Source organism: Polypterus senegalus, chromosome 9 (genome assembly GCF_016835505.1).
Source record: "Polypterus senegalus isolate Bchr_013 chromosome 9, ASM1683550v1, whole genome shotgun sequence".
Taxonomy (NCBI): domain Eukaryota; kingdom Metazoa; phylum Chordata; class Cladistia; order Polypteriformes; family Polypteridae; genus Polypterus; species Polypterus senegalus.
This window is the reverse complement of record NC_053162.1, coordinates 130,543,503-130,558,798: the sequence shown is the minus strand read 5'-3', so window position 1 is coordinate 130,558,798 and position 15,296 is coordinate 130,543,503.

Below are 15,296 nucleotides of genomic sequence, written 5' to 3'. Positions count from 1 at the left end.
GCTCCATTCTGGGTGGGCTCCTTTAGGATATCCCTGCTTCATCAGTTCACATTATCTTCTATAAACTGCAATCCATAGCATCTGCTGAATTATGAAAAGGTCCATACTTTATGCCCCCCCTCCCTGTTGCTCACAGGCATTACTAGGTAATCTCTGACTTTTTTCAGATCTTTACTGCCAAAGTCAGGCCTAGAAAATGGATGGATGGATTGCTTTAGTGTCAGCTGATTTAATACCAGTGGTCGGTCTGCACGCGCATGTGGCCAAGTGAGCAGAAGTCAAAGAAGCAGCTGGCATGCTTGTATCTTGTGACCTCAGGCTACAACACTTCACTTGCATTAAACCCACCATGGATTACAGCTGCCTGATGCCTCAGGCATGTCTCCTGCCAAATCATTTATTAAGGTTCCTTTTTTTTAGAATTTATAGAGAGTTTCCTAAAACAATTTCCCCAGGGACACTTTGATAACCCCTTGAAATTGTAGCTGGAAAATTGGTTTAGTAGGACAATCATTTTTTAAATTCAGAGTGTATTCTTCACTCATATATACATCCTCCATATATTTAGTGTAACCACTTAATCTTAAAGTTGGGTCTATGGAACTTAAACCTATCCAAGCAGTGTTGAGCCTAAGGTAGGTAATAACCCAGGATTGGCTATAAGGAGAAACTGTTCACTCTCAGACAAAGTAGCATTACAAATTAATTGAATCTGAACATTTTTGGGATGTTGAAGGAAAACTTGAATACTCAGTGAAACCCACGTAAGCAGGGCAAAAACATGAAAACTCCACGCCAAGACTGACCTGGTCAGGGTTTTAAACCAGGGCCCAGAGCTGTTAGGCAGCAGCAGCATTAACTGTTGTGCTGATGTGCCTCCTTGATTGAACCCAGTTAATGTAAGCTAAGAGGAGCTGAGGTCAATCCCAGAATCTTCAAAACTAAGAAGGGTACCAACCTTGAATGAAAAAGCCAGTTCAACTAGTCAATAATCACTTAGGCCTGCATGTCCATGATACTTCAAAAGATGCAAGAACATCCAGAGAAAAAGTGCTTGACCATGCTGAGAAGGTGCAGCCTTCATTCACATCCCTAAAACTGTGAGGCATCAATATGACACTGTGCTGCTCAGATATTGTCCACACAAATTTAAATACACAAAGAATGTCTAAAACTTATAAGAGAATGGCTTAGGAGTTGTTGTGGACTTGTTCCCCTCCACATCCAAACAATGGATATAGAATTAATTAAGATGCTAAAGGATGTTACATTAGCAGCATGATATGTAGAGTACAAGTTCAGGAAAGTTATGTTCAACCTGTATATGAAAAAATTGAACCTATTCAGTTTAAGCAAATGAATCTAAAATGGTCACATAAATGAATATTCAAAATTCTGAAAGGAATTTAAAGTTGCAACTTTAAAATACAATTTTCAAAAATAATACAGTGACACAGATGGAAACTGGCTAAGGCTAACCCAGCAAACAAAGTGCCATTGAGCCAGTATACAAAGTGGGTCCAGTGTGGTCAAACATATTGGCGCCATGTTGGTAGCCAACAATGGCTCAATTGGGGTTTGCACACTGGGGCAACATTGGTCCCGAAACACTGGCCTAGTGTGGGTAAACAGACAGGATGCCCACATTTAGTCATGACCGTGAAAAAAAGTCACATACCTTACCAGTTCATCCATCCATTTTTTATTTCCCACATATCTAGTGTAGGCTTGCCAGGCACAAGTAGCCTTGTTCCAGTAAGCAAAGGGCGCAGGCAGGACCAACACTTGGACAAGGCCCCAGCCCGTCACAGAGCACAGGGCCAATTTAGCACCACCAGTCCACCTAAACTGCATGATTTGGGGCTGTGGGAGGAAACCAGAGTGCCTGGAGAAAACCAACATGGACACGGGGAAAAAAAAAGTAAACTGTGCACAGGGAGAACCCAGAACATGAACCCTGGTCTTTTTAGTGTGAGGCACCAGCACTACCACTGCACCACCCCTTGCTGCTCCTGGCCTTAAAACATTTTTAGCATTTAGTTGCTTGTTATCAACTAAATGATGTGTAATTATGAAGATTTACAATTTATTTATTTATTATTTATTTATTTTCTCTTAATAATAAAAGGTATAAAAATGCAATACCAATGTGGCTTTAGAATTTTTATTCTTACAAAACACAAATGTCAATATAAGCCAACATAAAAATTAAACTTTTTGAAGTCATTCAAACTGTTATTTATACTTCTACAATCCAAATCTAAAACCCAGTGAAAACACTAGTTCACTGTGTTACTCTGTGCCAACATTAAAAATTCGGAAACTATGGGGTAGTGATAACAATGGCCAATGGTACCCAACCATCGTCAGTCCAGTGAGGGACCTACTGAACTTGTACTGCAAGCAATTGATCCATTTAAGGCCACTAGGGGAACTTTGCTAAGGTGCCCGTTGTAGAAGCCCCCACATTGTTCCAGTGTGACATTTAATTGGGATTTCCACACCTACACTGCCAATGGTCTGCCCACATAGTGCCACTGTGTGAGTGTTTGCTCGGAAATTTTGTACAAATGTTAGAATATTTTTCAACATGCAGAGAATCATAGGCACATGGAATAAATTGCTAAGTAGTGTGGTAGAAAGTGGTACTTTGGGTACTGTCAAAACTTGATGTCATTTTTGGAGAAGTTAGGAGAATGGGATTGACGAGTTTGTGGGGCTGAATGGCCTGTTGCTGTTGTACTTGTTGTAGCTGGATGCAGAAAAGACTGCTTCACGAAGCAAGAAAATTTGGGGTGCCAACTGGGTCATTCCATTTATTGTCTGAGTACACAACAGACAAAAGCAAAAGAAATGTTCTTTGGCATGTGCTTCCAGTTATGTGGGGTATCAAAATCAAACAAAATAGAGCTTGTCGGGCTGGTTAGCCAAGGTCATAACCCTAGCGAAGCTCTGTCTGGTGGGTCGCTTATGCCAGTAATGACACCTCCTTCCGGAAGATCTATAACAAAACCTTTGTTGCCCTTGCACCGCTTTTTCAGAAAGTATATCTTCTTTTACTTTCTTGTATACAAAGTATAGGGAAAGTATTGTAACCATCCAAAAATTCGACTTCGAGATTTGATGAATCTCAACACTATAACTTGACCCCACTTTCACTTAGGTCAACCAAATTTTGAATACAAGTATTAGGTACAAAACGTAGATTTCTGTCAGCTATTTTCGCTAACTGGAAGTGGTACTTTTTTATTCATGCAGCTGTGGAGTCCAATTTATTCAACAATACTTTTATAATAATTGTTCAATACATAATTCATTTGATTTGATTTGTTGTTGAAGGTTCTTTAATGTACATAATATAAAATTACAATTATTGTCTTGTGGTTTACTCCTCAGATATCCATCCCCATATCTGAGTATAAGAGAAAGTCTAGGGGAGACCACTTCCTATTTTTGAAAATAAAACAACACTAATCGAGAGACTGACTATTGTCATCATACAAGATCAGCATATTGTTAATGACCTATCGGTTTTGCTTTAAAAACATCATTTTACAACGAAGTGATACAAACTTTGTAAAACTCCCGAATTGGTAACGTCGAAGAGAGTCTGCAAACTGGTGAAAAACTAAACATACTGTACTAATGTGTTTTTGTATTAATTCTATATTTATTGAGGTATCTTTTTAGTTCATATTTTCAGCTCAAAATTGTGAGAATAATTCAGTAGCTGAATTATATTTTAAAAAATGTGTCCCCTTTCTTTCAATGTTTCTCTTTCTCAAAATAGATACTTGAAATATCATTCTTTTTGTTCTTAGCATCAGCCATATCATTCATATCGCATACCAGGAACTTTTCCTGGGATCCTACTCTAGATAAACAGGTTTAGATAATGTACATATTGTTCTTAATCTCAGATGCTGTCTCAGATCTCAGATGTTGTTTTGTGGCTGTCCACACACCTATTACCTGCTATCACTCTGCTCATTAACAATTTACTGTTCTTATACTTGGGATCAACAGTACAGAGTAATGGGGATTGTGGAAGAGAGGTGAAAAAGAGAGTGCAGGCAGGGTGGAATGGGTGGAGAAAAGTGTCAGGAGTGATTTGTGACAGATGGATATCAGCAAGAGTGAAAGGGAAGGTCTACAGGATGGTAGTGAGACCAGCTATGTTATATGGTTGAAGACGGTGGCACTGACCAGAAAGCAGGAGACAGAGCTGGAGGTGGCAGAGTTAAATATGCTAAGATTTGCACTGGGTGTGACAAGGATGGATAGCATTAGAAATGAGTAGATTAGAAGACAAAGTCAGAGAGGTGAGATTGCATTGGTTTAGACATGTGCAGAGGAGAGATGCTGAGTATATTGGGAGAAGGATGCTAAGGATAGAGCTGCCAGGAAAGAGAAAAAGAGGAAGGCATAAGAGAAGGTTTATGGATGTGGTGAGAGAGGACATGCAGGTGATGAGTGTGACAGAACAAGATGCAGAGGACAGAAAGATATGGAAGAAGATGATTCGCTGTGGGAACTTCTAACGGGAGCAGCCAAAAGAAGATGATGCATGGGCTATTCAAGTCTCACCACTCCTAACCTTCACACTACGAGCTTGTTTTTCTTTGTTTTCGTCAATACAGCTACGTGGTGGATCCTGTTCTTCCTAAGCTGCTGTGATTTTCATGATCACACCTGTCAGAACACAGTAGAATCTATTTTGTGATTTTTCTTTTCAGGCCTGCATGTGGCAAAATTCTGTCTTGTATATGCCTGAGACGGAACCAGAGATCAATATGGCTGGTAGAAAATAACAAACCACTCCCAATTTTTTATATTCTGTCTCGTCATTGTTGGGTGATCAGTCCTGTGATGGCAGTGTCATCAGCAAATTTAATGATCTCGACACGTGCAGGGAGCTGTGCTTATGTTTTCTTTCTGGGCTAATTCCTCAAATTATCTTTGGGGTCAGAAATGATTTTTGAAAGTCCTGGGCCCATTCCAGGAGAGGTCTTTCAGGTGGCCTCCGGGTACTCCAGCATTCCTGCGACTTTACTTTAAGTTAATAATAACAACGACAACAACAACATTTATTTATATAGCACATTTTCATAAAAAAAAATGTAGCTCAAAGTGCTTTACAAAATGAAGAATAGAAACATAGAAGACACAGTAAAAAATAAAAATAAGACAACATTAATTAACATAGAATAAGTAAGGTCCGATGGCCAGGGTGGACAGAAAAAACAAAAAAAAAACTCCAGACGGCTGGAGAAAAAAAATTAAATCTGCAGGGATTCCAGACCATGAGACCGCCCAGTCCCCTCTGGGCCCTTATGGGACATTAAATAACTTTATCGTTATTCAACATCGGGACATGAGGGTTCCCATGCATAAAAGTACACAGAGTTCACCTGGCCTTCCATGGGTCCCTTACAGCCCCTTCAAGACTTTGCTATCCTCACACTAATTACTTCCAGTACAACAAATAAACAGAAAGAAATACTTCTCCTGGACAGTTTCTATTTCTACACAGTTGTTTTTGGTAAAGCTCCTTCCTCATCTGTGTGCATTTGTGTTTTAAACTTTAAATATTTTAGAGGTGATTTCTTGTGCTTTCTGTAGCGTTTTCAATTTATTTCCAGATGTACAGACTGTTATCTTCATCACAGTACTTTGCTAACACTAACAAATAATAAATGACCACTGAGTAAATACAGTATTATTGAAATCACTTCAAACAAGATATTCTGAAATGACAACACAATCACAAAATAATTCATGGCTGAGGATAAACAACTAGTATTTATTTACTGGAAGATTGAAAAAAGATGAGATAATTTGTTACTTGTTTGAAGTCATTAATACAGTAGATGGAGATTAAATACCTCTGCATATTGAAAAGGCCGGTGAATGCTTATTGGAAACTGCACTGCAGACTTTCAACGGGAAATAACCTTTTCATCCTGAATTTCCAGAATTCAGTTTTGAATTTTTTTGGAATAACATACAATGTGACTATAAACTATAAAGTCACAATACAAACTAGATAACATGACACTTGAGTAGGTGGGAATAGAAGCAGAAGAAAAATAAATAGAAAACAATGGTGTCATATTATGACAATTTGCTTTGAATTTAAGTAGGGGATTATACTTTTTATAAAAAAGAAAATGACACCAGGAAAAGCTTTGGTGTCATCAAATGCATATTTTCTCCAGAAGAGACATCTGGAGAATAAAAAGTTGTATATTTCAAGCCAAACTATACTTTTAAATGACAAAGTACATATGATATTAAAATGTATTACTACTTCTAACCAAACTGTTCAAGAAATAAAAACAAATATTCAAGTTTTTAATGCAGGTAACAGATATTAAGAACCAGACATTATTTGCTTACTGTAAACAAAAACACAGAAAATACAAATGAATAAAGGCTTATTTGAATACTGCAGCATATATAAATGTTTTGACAACAAAGGCATGATATCCAGAGATCTAAAGCATCAATATCATGGTGCTGTGGGATTTTATTACCAAAACAAAAGAACTGTAAAATTATAACATCATCATTACATACTTAAACTTCACACTATCTGAAACTGAAAAAAAATTAGCAATGTGGGGGATGCAAAATGCCTGAATAAACTGAGCAGGAATGCCAGGGCAGACCTGAACTCACATTGGCACTGGGATGATATTTCTTTAAGAATGCTATAAATTAAGAGTACACTTGGAATATATTGTGTTGTAAGTGGCAGCTTAACTAAGTGACTATCTATCTATCTATCTATCTATCTATCTATCTATCTATCTATCTATCTATCTATCTATCTATCTATCTATCTATCTATCTATCTATCTATCTATCTATCTATCTATCTATCTATCTATCTATCTTATATTAAATTTGTGGCCTAATGAACTGAAATGTCATTTTCAACTGGCACTGCCTCAAATCTTAAAGAAAGTGGGTTCAGCCCTGGACCAGTCAATGTCCGTGGAGTTTACATGTTCTCCCCATGTCTACCTGACTTTTCTTTCATGTCTTTCCAAAGACACTTAGGTTATGTTGATTGATAATTCTAAAGTGGTCCCAAATGAGTGACTGTAGGTGTATCCATGAGTGTGACCAGAAATGCACTGACTTGGTCCTACCTGGCATCTGATGCCACTATGAGCAGCTCCAGCCCACTGACACACTAAAAGTTAAGTAGTTGGATTAATGGATGATTGTAAAGGCTACATATTTAAATATTTATGCAAGTTTGGAAATAGTGATGCATGTTCAGTATATTGCTTCATTTATGACATGAGTTTTCATGGTGGCACAGAACTTAGCACAACTGGCTCACAGGTCTAGTAATCTGGCCTCAGTTCCTGGTTTCTGCATTTGTGTGTTTTCTGCAGGTTTTCCTTTCACATCACAATGATCTGAGTTTTAGTTTAACTGACGAAAAAAACTGTCCTGGTGGGAGTGCATAAGAGTGCCTTGTGGTTGACTGGCATTTCCATTTGTGCCCCTCAGTCCTGCTGAAATAGCCATTGACTAAGCAGTTATAGGAAATTGAATAATAGAATTATACCAATAACCCAATGTATCAAATGTATTAAAAATTTAATTGCTAGTATGCCTCACCAGAATATAATGACAACTCCAGAGATGTGTCTGTTACTGTTATTGTTATTAACTCTTACTCAGTTATTTGATTTAATTATTCCACTTATTCTGAAAGTAGCAAAGTATTTAGGCAGTTTGTTGAACAAACATAACCAGTAATTGTTCTTTACTATTGATCTAACATCACTTAGGATTTATTTTTTAAACTCATGTAATTCAGTTAAGGATTATGGGGTTCTGATACAAGGAGGGAAACAATCTCTGGACAAAGAAGCAGTTCAGTGAAGAACCAGTTATGGTCTTGCCCAAAAGTTTTGAGAATGACACAAGTATTTGTTTTCACAAAGTTTGCTGTTTCAGTGTTTTTAGATCTTTTTGTCAGATGTTTCTATGATATACTGAAGTATAATGACAAGCATTCCACAAGTTTCAAAGGCTTTTATTGACAATTACATTAAGTTTATGCAAAGAGTCAATATTTGCAGTGTTGGCCTTTCTTTTTCAAGACCTCTGCTATTCGCCCTGATGTGCTGTCAGTCAACTTCTGGGCCAAATCCTGACTGATGGCAGCCCATTCTTGCATAATCAATGCTCTATCTATCTATCTATCTATCTATCTATCTATCTATCTATCTATCTATCTATCTATCTATCTATCTATCTATCTATCTATCTAAATTGTAGCAACAAGACAAGGTACAATTATATATAGTGTCTACATAATAATACTGTATACAGACTCACAGGACAAACTATTAGGAACAACTGTACACCTGTGTATTATTGCAATTATCTAATCAGCCAATCATGCTGCAATGCATAAAATCATGCAGATACCAGTCAGGAACTTCAGTTAATGTTCACATTAAATACCACAATATGGAAATGTGACCTTAGTGATTTTGATCGTAGTATGATTGCTGTTGCCAGATGGGCCAGGCTGAGTATTTCTGTAACTGCTCATCTCCTGGGATTTTCAAGCACAACAGTCTCTTGAGTTTACTCAGAATGCTGTGAAAAACAAAAACCACCCAGTGCATGATAGATCTGCAGATGGAAATGCCTTATTTATGAGAATGGTTAGAGGAAACTATCCACACTGGTTTAAGTTGACAAATTGGCCACGGTAACACACATTACCACTCTGTGCAACTATGGTGAGCAGAAAAGTATCTCAGAATGCACAACATATCAGACCCTGAGATGGATGGACTACAGCACCAGCAGACCACATTGGGTTTCACTCCTGTCAGCCAAGAACTGAATGCTGAGGCTGCAGTGGGCACACCTTTACCAATACTGGACACACTAGAAAAACAGTGTGGTCTGATGAACATCAATTTCTGCTGAAGCATACGGATGGTGTGGTCTGAATTTGTCACCATCAGCATGAATCCGTGCACCCAATGTGCTTGTGTAAACAGACAAGGCCGATGATGGTAGTATAATGTTTAGGGGAATGTTTTCTTGGTGCACTTTGGGCCTGTTAATACCAATCAATCATTGTTTGAATGCCACAGCCTGAGTGTTGTTGATGACAGTGTGCATCACTTCATGTCCACAATTTACCCATCTTCTAAAGGTTACTTCCAGCCTGATATTGTACAGTGTCACAAAAATCAACAGTATTATCAAACTGGTTTCATGAACATGACAATGTGTTCATTGTTCTTCAGTGGCCTTCCCTTTCACGAGATCTCAATCCAATTGAGCACCTTTGGGATGTGGTGGAACAGGAAATTCACTGCATGAATGTGCAGCTGACAGATATGCATAACTTTCATGATCATGTCAACATGGACCAAAATCATTTTGTGAAATCCATGCCACAAAGAGTTGAGGAGCTCCCTACCCAGTATCAGTATAGTGTTCCTAATATTTTGTAATGAACATTAATTGCAATTTTATGATAATTATAAACAATAAATACAAATTAAAAGCATAAAAATTCCAAAAGAAAATATGATGAGGAAATAAAAACTTTTATTAGAAGAAATATTTCCTTAAGGTGTACTTGGCATTAAATTTGTACTTAAAAAGAAAATACCAATGTAAATGTGCTAATACGTTCCCTTTAACAAGTCCCTGTTTGGTATAAATCCATTGAAACCTCCCCTCCAACTTCAACATATATTTTTAGCAGAGGAGACCCTACCGAGAGGAGGACTTTGAACTCCAGACAGATCAGAGGTTATTCTGCTCTGTTCGCCACAAGAGACCAGAGGTGAGGCAGGTTATACACACGCTGAATGGGTGTCTAAACATTCCCAGGAGTGCAAGGACTTATACAAGGGGGTCAGAAGAAAGAAGGACTGTTGACTTGGAATTGACACAAAAATAAGAACTCCAAGTGCTTTACCATGAATAACAAATCCTCAGTCTGTTCACTAGGAACAGACGCTAGATATCTGATTTGTCTACTAGGCACTTGTTGTTACATTATGATATAAATTTCCTCTTGTTTTTAAGCAGAGAAAGAGAAACAAGGACTAAAAACTAATTGGAAACAAGCAAATAAATGCAATCTGTATGTCAGTATGCTGCGGTGGGTTGGCACCCTGCCCAGGATTGGTTCCTGCCTTGTGCCCTGTGTTGGCTGGGATTGGCTCCAGCAAACCCCCGTGGCCCTGTGTTCGGATTCAGCGGGTTAGAAAATGGATGGATGGATGGATGTCAGTATGTCTAGAGAGGACCATACTGCGCAACAGAGAGGGGAAGAGAGAAGCTGTCACAGTTGCAGTTGCACCTCAAAGAGCAAAAAATCCTGCTGTGTTTTAAAAGCAAAATAAAGATGTCATTATTAACACTTTTCTGCGGTGGGCTGGTGCCCTGCTCGGGGTTTGTTTCCTGCCTTGCGCCCTGTGCTGGCTGGGACTGGCTCCTGCAGACCCCCGTGACCCTGTAGTTAGGATATAGTGGGTTGGATAATGGATGAATTATTAATACTTTTATGCGTTTATGGAGTTGGCTCAGAAATTAAAAAAAAAACATTTCATGTGTGCTTTGACAGTACAATTATGTGACCAATCATCTGTCAGTTGCAGTCATTTTAATTTTTAGCATTGTACATTTGAATGAAGGGAGTGTAAATGATGGCCAGAATAATCTTTTAATACAGCAACAATACAATATACTATGGCCCTGACAATGAACAGAGGCTTCATATTCATCTTCTGATTTTAATGAACACAGCTTCAGTTGTGCATCCAACCACCCCTCCACTTTACAACCAACTTGTCCAGTTTAGAAAAAATGGGAGCTGGCGCCTTTCCCAGCTGCAATAGACAAGAGGCAGGTGCCACTCTCTTTACGTGTCCATCCACAACAGTGATGGAATGAGATCCTCCTTATGTTCATTCCGAAATAAAATTGATCTAGTTAGTGTTTTATAACATCTACATTTCCAGGACATTTGTGTGACCCAGCTTGTAAAACCTCTAACAATGTGACATGAATTTAAACATTTCAGAAACTTGTAGTACTTACGTAAATCAGATCAGCAAAAACTAAATTTGTGTCATTGATTGTGTTTTTTAATGTTCATTGCTATTACAACAGACTGATATTTGGATTCTACAGGAGTGAACAAATTGAGTTATAATCACTGTATATTTAAAACAATTACTGTATATGAGAAATGTATCATAATAATATTAAAATATATTACACTAGCTGTGCTATATGTCGAAGAAGGGTTGAAATCTAAGTAATGAAGCGTTAACATTTGCAGTGCACCATGGGAATTGTAAAAGCAGAGTTTCATAAACATTAACTCTACTTTTACAATTCCCACTTATCGTTTTATTCAGGTGGATTTTTTCCTCTAAAACAGTGTTTTTTCTTTTTAGATCTTCATCTCTCAAAACCTCGATGTGATAAAGCAATTCTGGATTCAGATTTGGATTCAACACCCTCAACTCTGTACATTTTTGATAGCATTAAAAAAAATTACAGACCTGTTTAAAAGGGCCTTAGATCAATAGTAACATTCACGGGTGTGTTCACTAGAAAATGACATTAGAAGAGTTAAATTAAATGTTAATATTTCACTCATGACTGAAGATGGACTGAATGAAAATAATCTCTACGTTAGTGTGGGTTGGTCTGCTAAAAAGGAAAAAACGAGAAATACTCGTATCTGTTCAGGGATTCAACAGAGAGTGTGATCATTTACAACAATATTTGCAGATAAATATAAACTACTAGACATTAAGCCCGGTACAATAACGGGCGCTAGAACAGGAGTGCATAAACATTAGTAGGAACAGTCTATATTAAATGGCAAGGGACCTTGTATGTAGCTGTAATATACGTCACTGTATTGTGTGCCTTTAATTTTCTCTCTCAGTAATACTGGTTTGTATTTCCGTAAAATGCCTGTAATTTTGTCTGACAGTAATACAGTGGAACCTCGGTTCACGATCATAATTCATTCCAAAAGTCTGGTTGTAACCCGATTTGGTCGTGAACTGAAGTAATTTCCCCCATAGGATTGTATGTTAATACAATTAATCCGTTCCAGACCGTATGAACTGTATGTAAATATATATTTAAGTTTTTAAGCGCAAATATAGTTTATTATACCATTGAATGCACAGCGTAATAGTAAACTAAATGTAAAAACATTGAATAACACTAAGAAAACCTTGAACAACAGAGAAAACTAACACTGCAAGAGTTCGCTCTATAGCCTTGCGACCCGCTCGCTAAAAACACTTTTTTTTAATGAGTTTTAAGCACAGGGAAAAAAATGAACATTTGAAAAATTCGTAATTTAATAAACAACCAAGAAAAGTAACATTGCAACAATACACGCGCACGATTGTGTGTATGTGTGTCTCTCTATCTCGCACGCGCGTGTGTATCTGTGTGTGTGTGTGTGTGTGTGTGTCTCCCTCTCGCCTGTGTGCATGTGTGTGTGTGTGTCTGTCTTGCACACGGGTGTGTGTGTGTGTCTGTCTCACGCGCGCCTCTGTGTGTGTGTGTCTGTCTGTCTGTCTCGCGCGCGCCTGTGTGTGTGTGTCTGTCTGTCTGTCTCGCGCACGCCTGTATGTGTGTGTGTCTCTCACACACTCACCTGTGTGTGTCTCAGTCTCTCTGCACGGGGAATGCACAGGAAGAGACTGAACACATGCCGTGTGGCCCCGCGCATGCACACTTCACCAGAAGACACACACACGGACACCTGGACGCACACAGGGGTTTTATTAAAGAAGATACTGTACATAAACAAAATATTATCTGTTAAGATCCACCATTTTGGCACATACAGTACACCAGTTGTTAACTTATATAACTCCTCTTGTGATTAATGTGATTTAGAAGGAGTATATCTGAATAATACACCACAATTTACAGATTGGTGAAATGTGATTTATTTACAATAACAATAACTAATTACACTTTATTTACCTTTCTTCCTCATTCGGACCACACAGTAAACCAAGTTGCAATTGTTAATCCTGTAGTTTTCCCCCTGTAGCCATAATTGGCTGCTTGTCTAAAATAAGACCAGCTGACTGACACATTTCTACATGGCAGATCTTCTGATGTTGATGTAAATCATACCCTGCTTTCCCTAAAAAGGTCCACTTCTGATTGAGGAAGTGGGTAGGGATCCTGTGAATGAACTGTAGAAAATCAAGACGCCAGGAATGTTTCCTGCTATCTAAAGCCAATGGCAGAGTAGAAGTGCCAGAGTGTAGGTGTCACTAGCATCCCACTTCCTCTCCTGGACTTCTTGGCAGGAGGGTCTGATCTTCATATTACAGTCTTGTAATAGACCTCAGTAAGTATACCATGCGAACTGATTTTTTTTTTTAAATTATTAATCACAATGTTCATTTGTTCATTTTAAGATCGTATAACTTTACACTCCAGGCCAATGGCCCACTGGATTACGCAACCATTCCTGCATTAAAATAGCAGCACTTCAAAATGTTGAAAGCTGGTCTTAGAAGTATTCAGTCAGTCCATTAATGAGGCCCTAGGGCTGCTGCAGCTCTATTGGCTCAAATCACAAAGACCTGCTGCTCTGGCTTTGAGGTATCACAGGACTACATTTCTTTTCACATAAATTTCTCATCTGATCAGATTCTTGTGGCAAAATCCAGAGTCACTATGCCTCTTACTTTTCTTAAATGTCTCATGAATGAAAAGATGGGAGTCACATTGACATGATGAAGTAGAGCTTGCAGTTGTTTGCCTGGAATGCCTTGTAAAAAAGTGATCCAAGGCACAGCTGAAATAGCGCTGAAGGTCGGGAGAGCCCAAATGAAATTAGATGGAGGTCAGATTGCTTGCTGTGCTTAGGTTACAGAAAACAGAGTTGAAGACAGACTTAGTGAGAGTTGTGGGTCAGGATTGTATTTAGGTTGGGCTCTACAGAATGCAATATGCCCATCAAATTATCACTCAGCTCTGGCCTGTGAATGCCATGCTGCCATGGTATCCCACACTTTCCTTCAAGGTCATCAAAAAGAGACCAGTAAGAATGGCATTTCAACTATGTGTATGAGAGGGGTTTATGAATGTTTTTTTTTGGGAAACATATGTCATTTGTCTCCAGAAGGATTTTGATACACACAAGCAATGGTTCCAGTAGAGGGGAGGTGTACACTGCTGACTGTGCAACTGTGCCACAGCATATTATAGCAAAACCCCTTCACTTAGGCTGCCACATGACTTTACTAATACTAGCCAAGCCACTGTAAATCTAATGTTTTTGACACATCCCTAATTAGTTTTCAATTTCTTCATTTATTTTCTTTGATTGTTTTTTGTTGGGGAATTTTACATTAGACAAGATAATGGAAAAGAACAGGAGGCTAGTGCTCCATCTACTTAAATACAATTAAAACTGTGCCCATTTGTAACCCACAGCATCATGCAGATCAGTGGGAGTTGACTTCTCACATGGCCAGCTTTTAGTTTTAAAATGCAGTTTCCCAGTTCAATCCCAGTTTGTACTGGTTTACACCCAGGCTGTTCTCAGTAAAGGTTGAGAAACACAGGCCTCAACTGGTTAAACTGTTCAGGTAGAAGGAGAAGGTTGAAGAATTCCTAAATGCAGTGATATGCCCTCCTCCTCAGAGGCTGTGCCATAAGCATTCAGAGGTTTTGGGTCCATCTCTATGTCTGCGGTCGCTGCACTTATGAAAAAGACCACAGGGTTGGATGAGATCCAACTGAAAATGCTGAAGTCATTGGATATTGTGGGTGTTTTCTACCTAAGGCTGGCGTCACACTACACAGCTTTGAGCTAGAGAGCATGTCACACTTACAGGGGATGTTGACTTATATGATTCCCTCATAACTTCTCAGGACAGTTTCAAATTTCCTATTGTGCTGTGAAAATTTTGCAAGTTTAACACATTTTGGTAGTGAATCAACATGAGGCACATAACACTGGCACCCAACGTAAAAGTAAACAAACAATATGAAGAGCAACCAGAAAGTAGATGTTGCTGTTGTTGTCTGTGCTTTTCTACATATGAGATAAAAAGACATGTTGCAAAGACACTAGGAATTTCATGGGGTAAACATTATGTAAATGAAAGCTGCACATCAGAACTGCTAGAAGTGTTGTGTATTGTGCTACAAGGTTAACATAACACTTCAATACTGCATGGAAGGTTGTGATAGTACCTTGAGACTGATGGACAGGCTTGATGGTC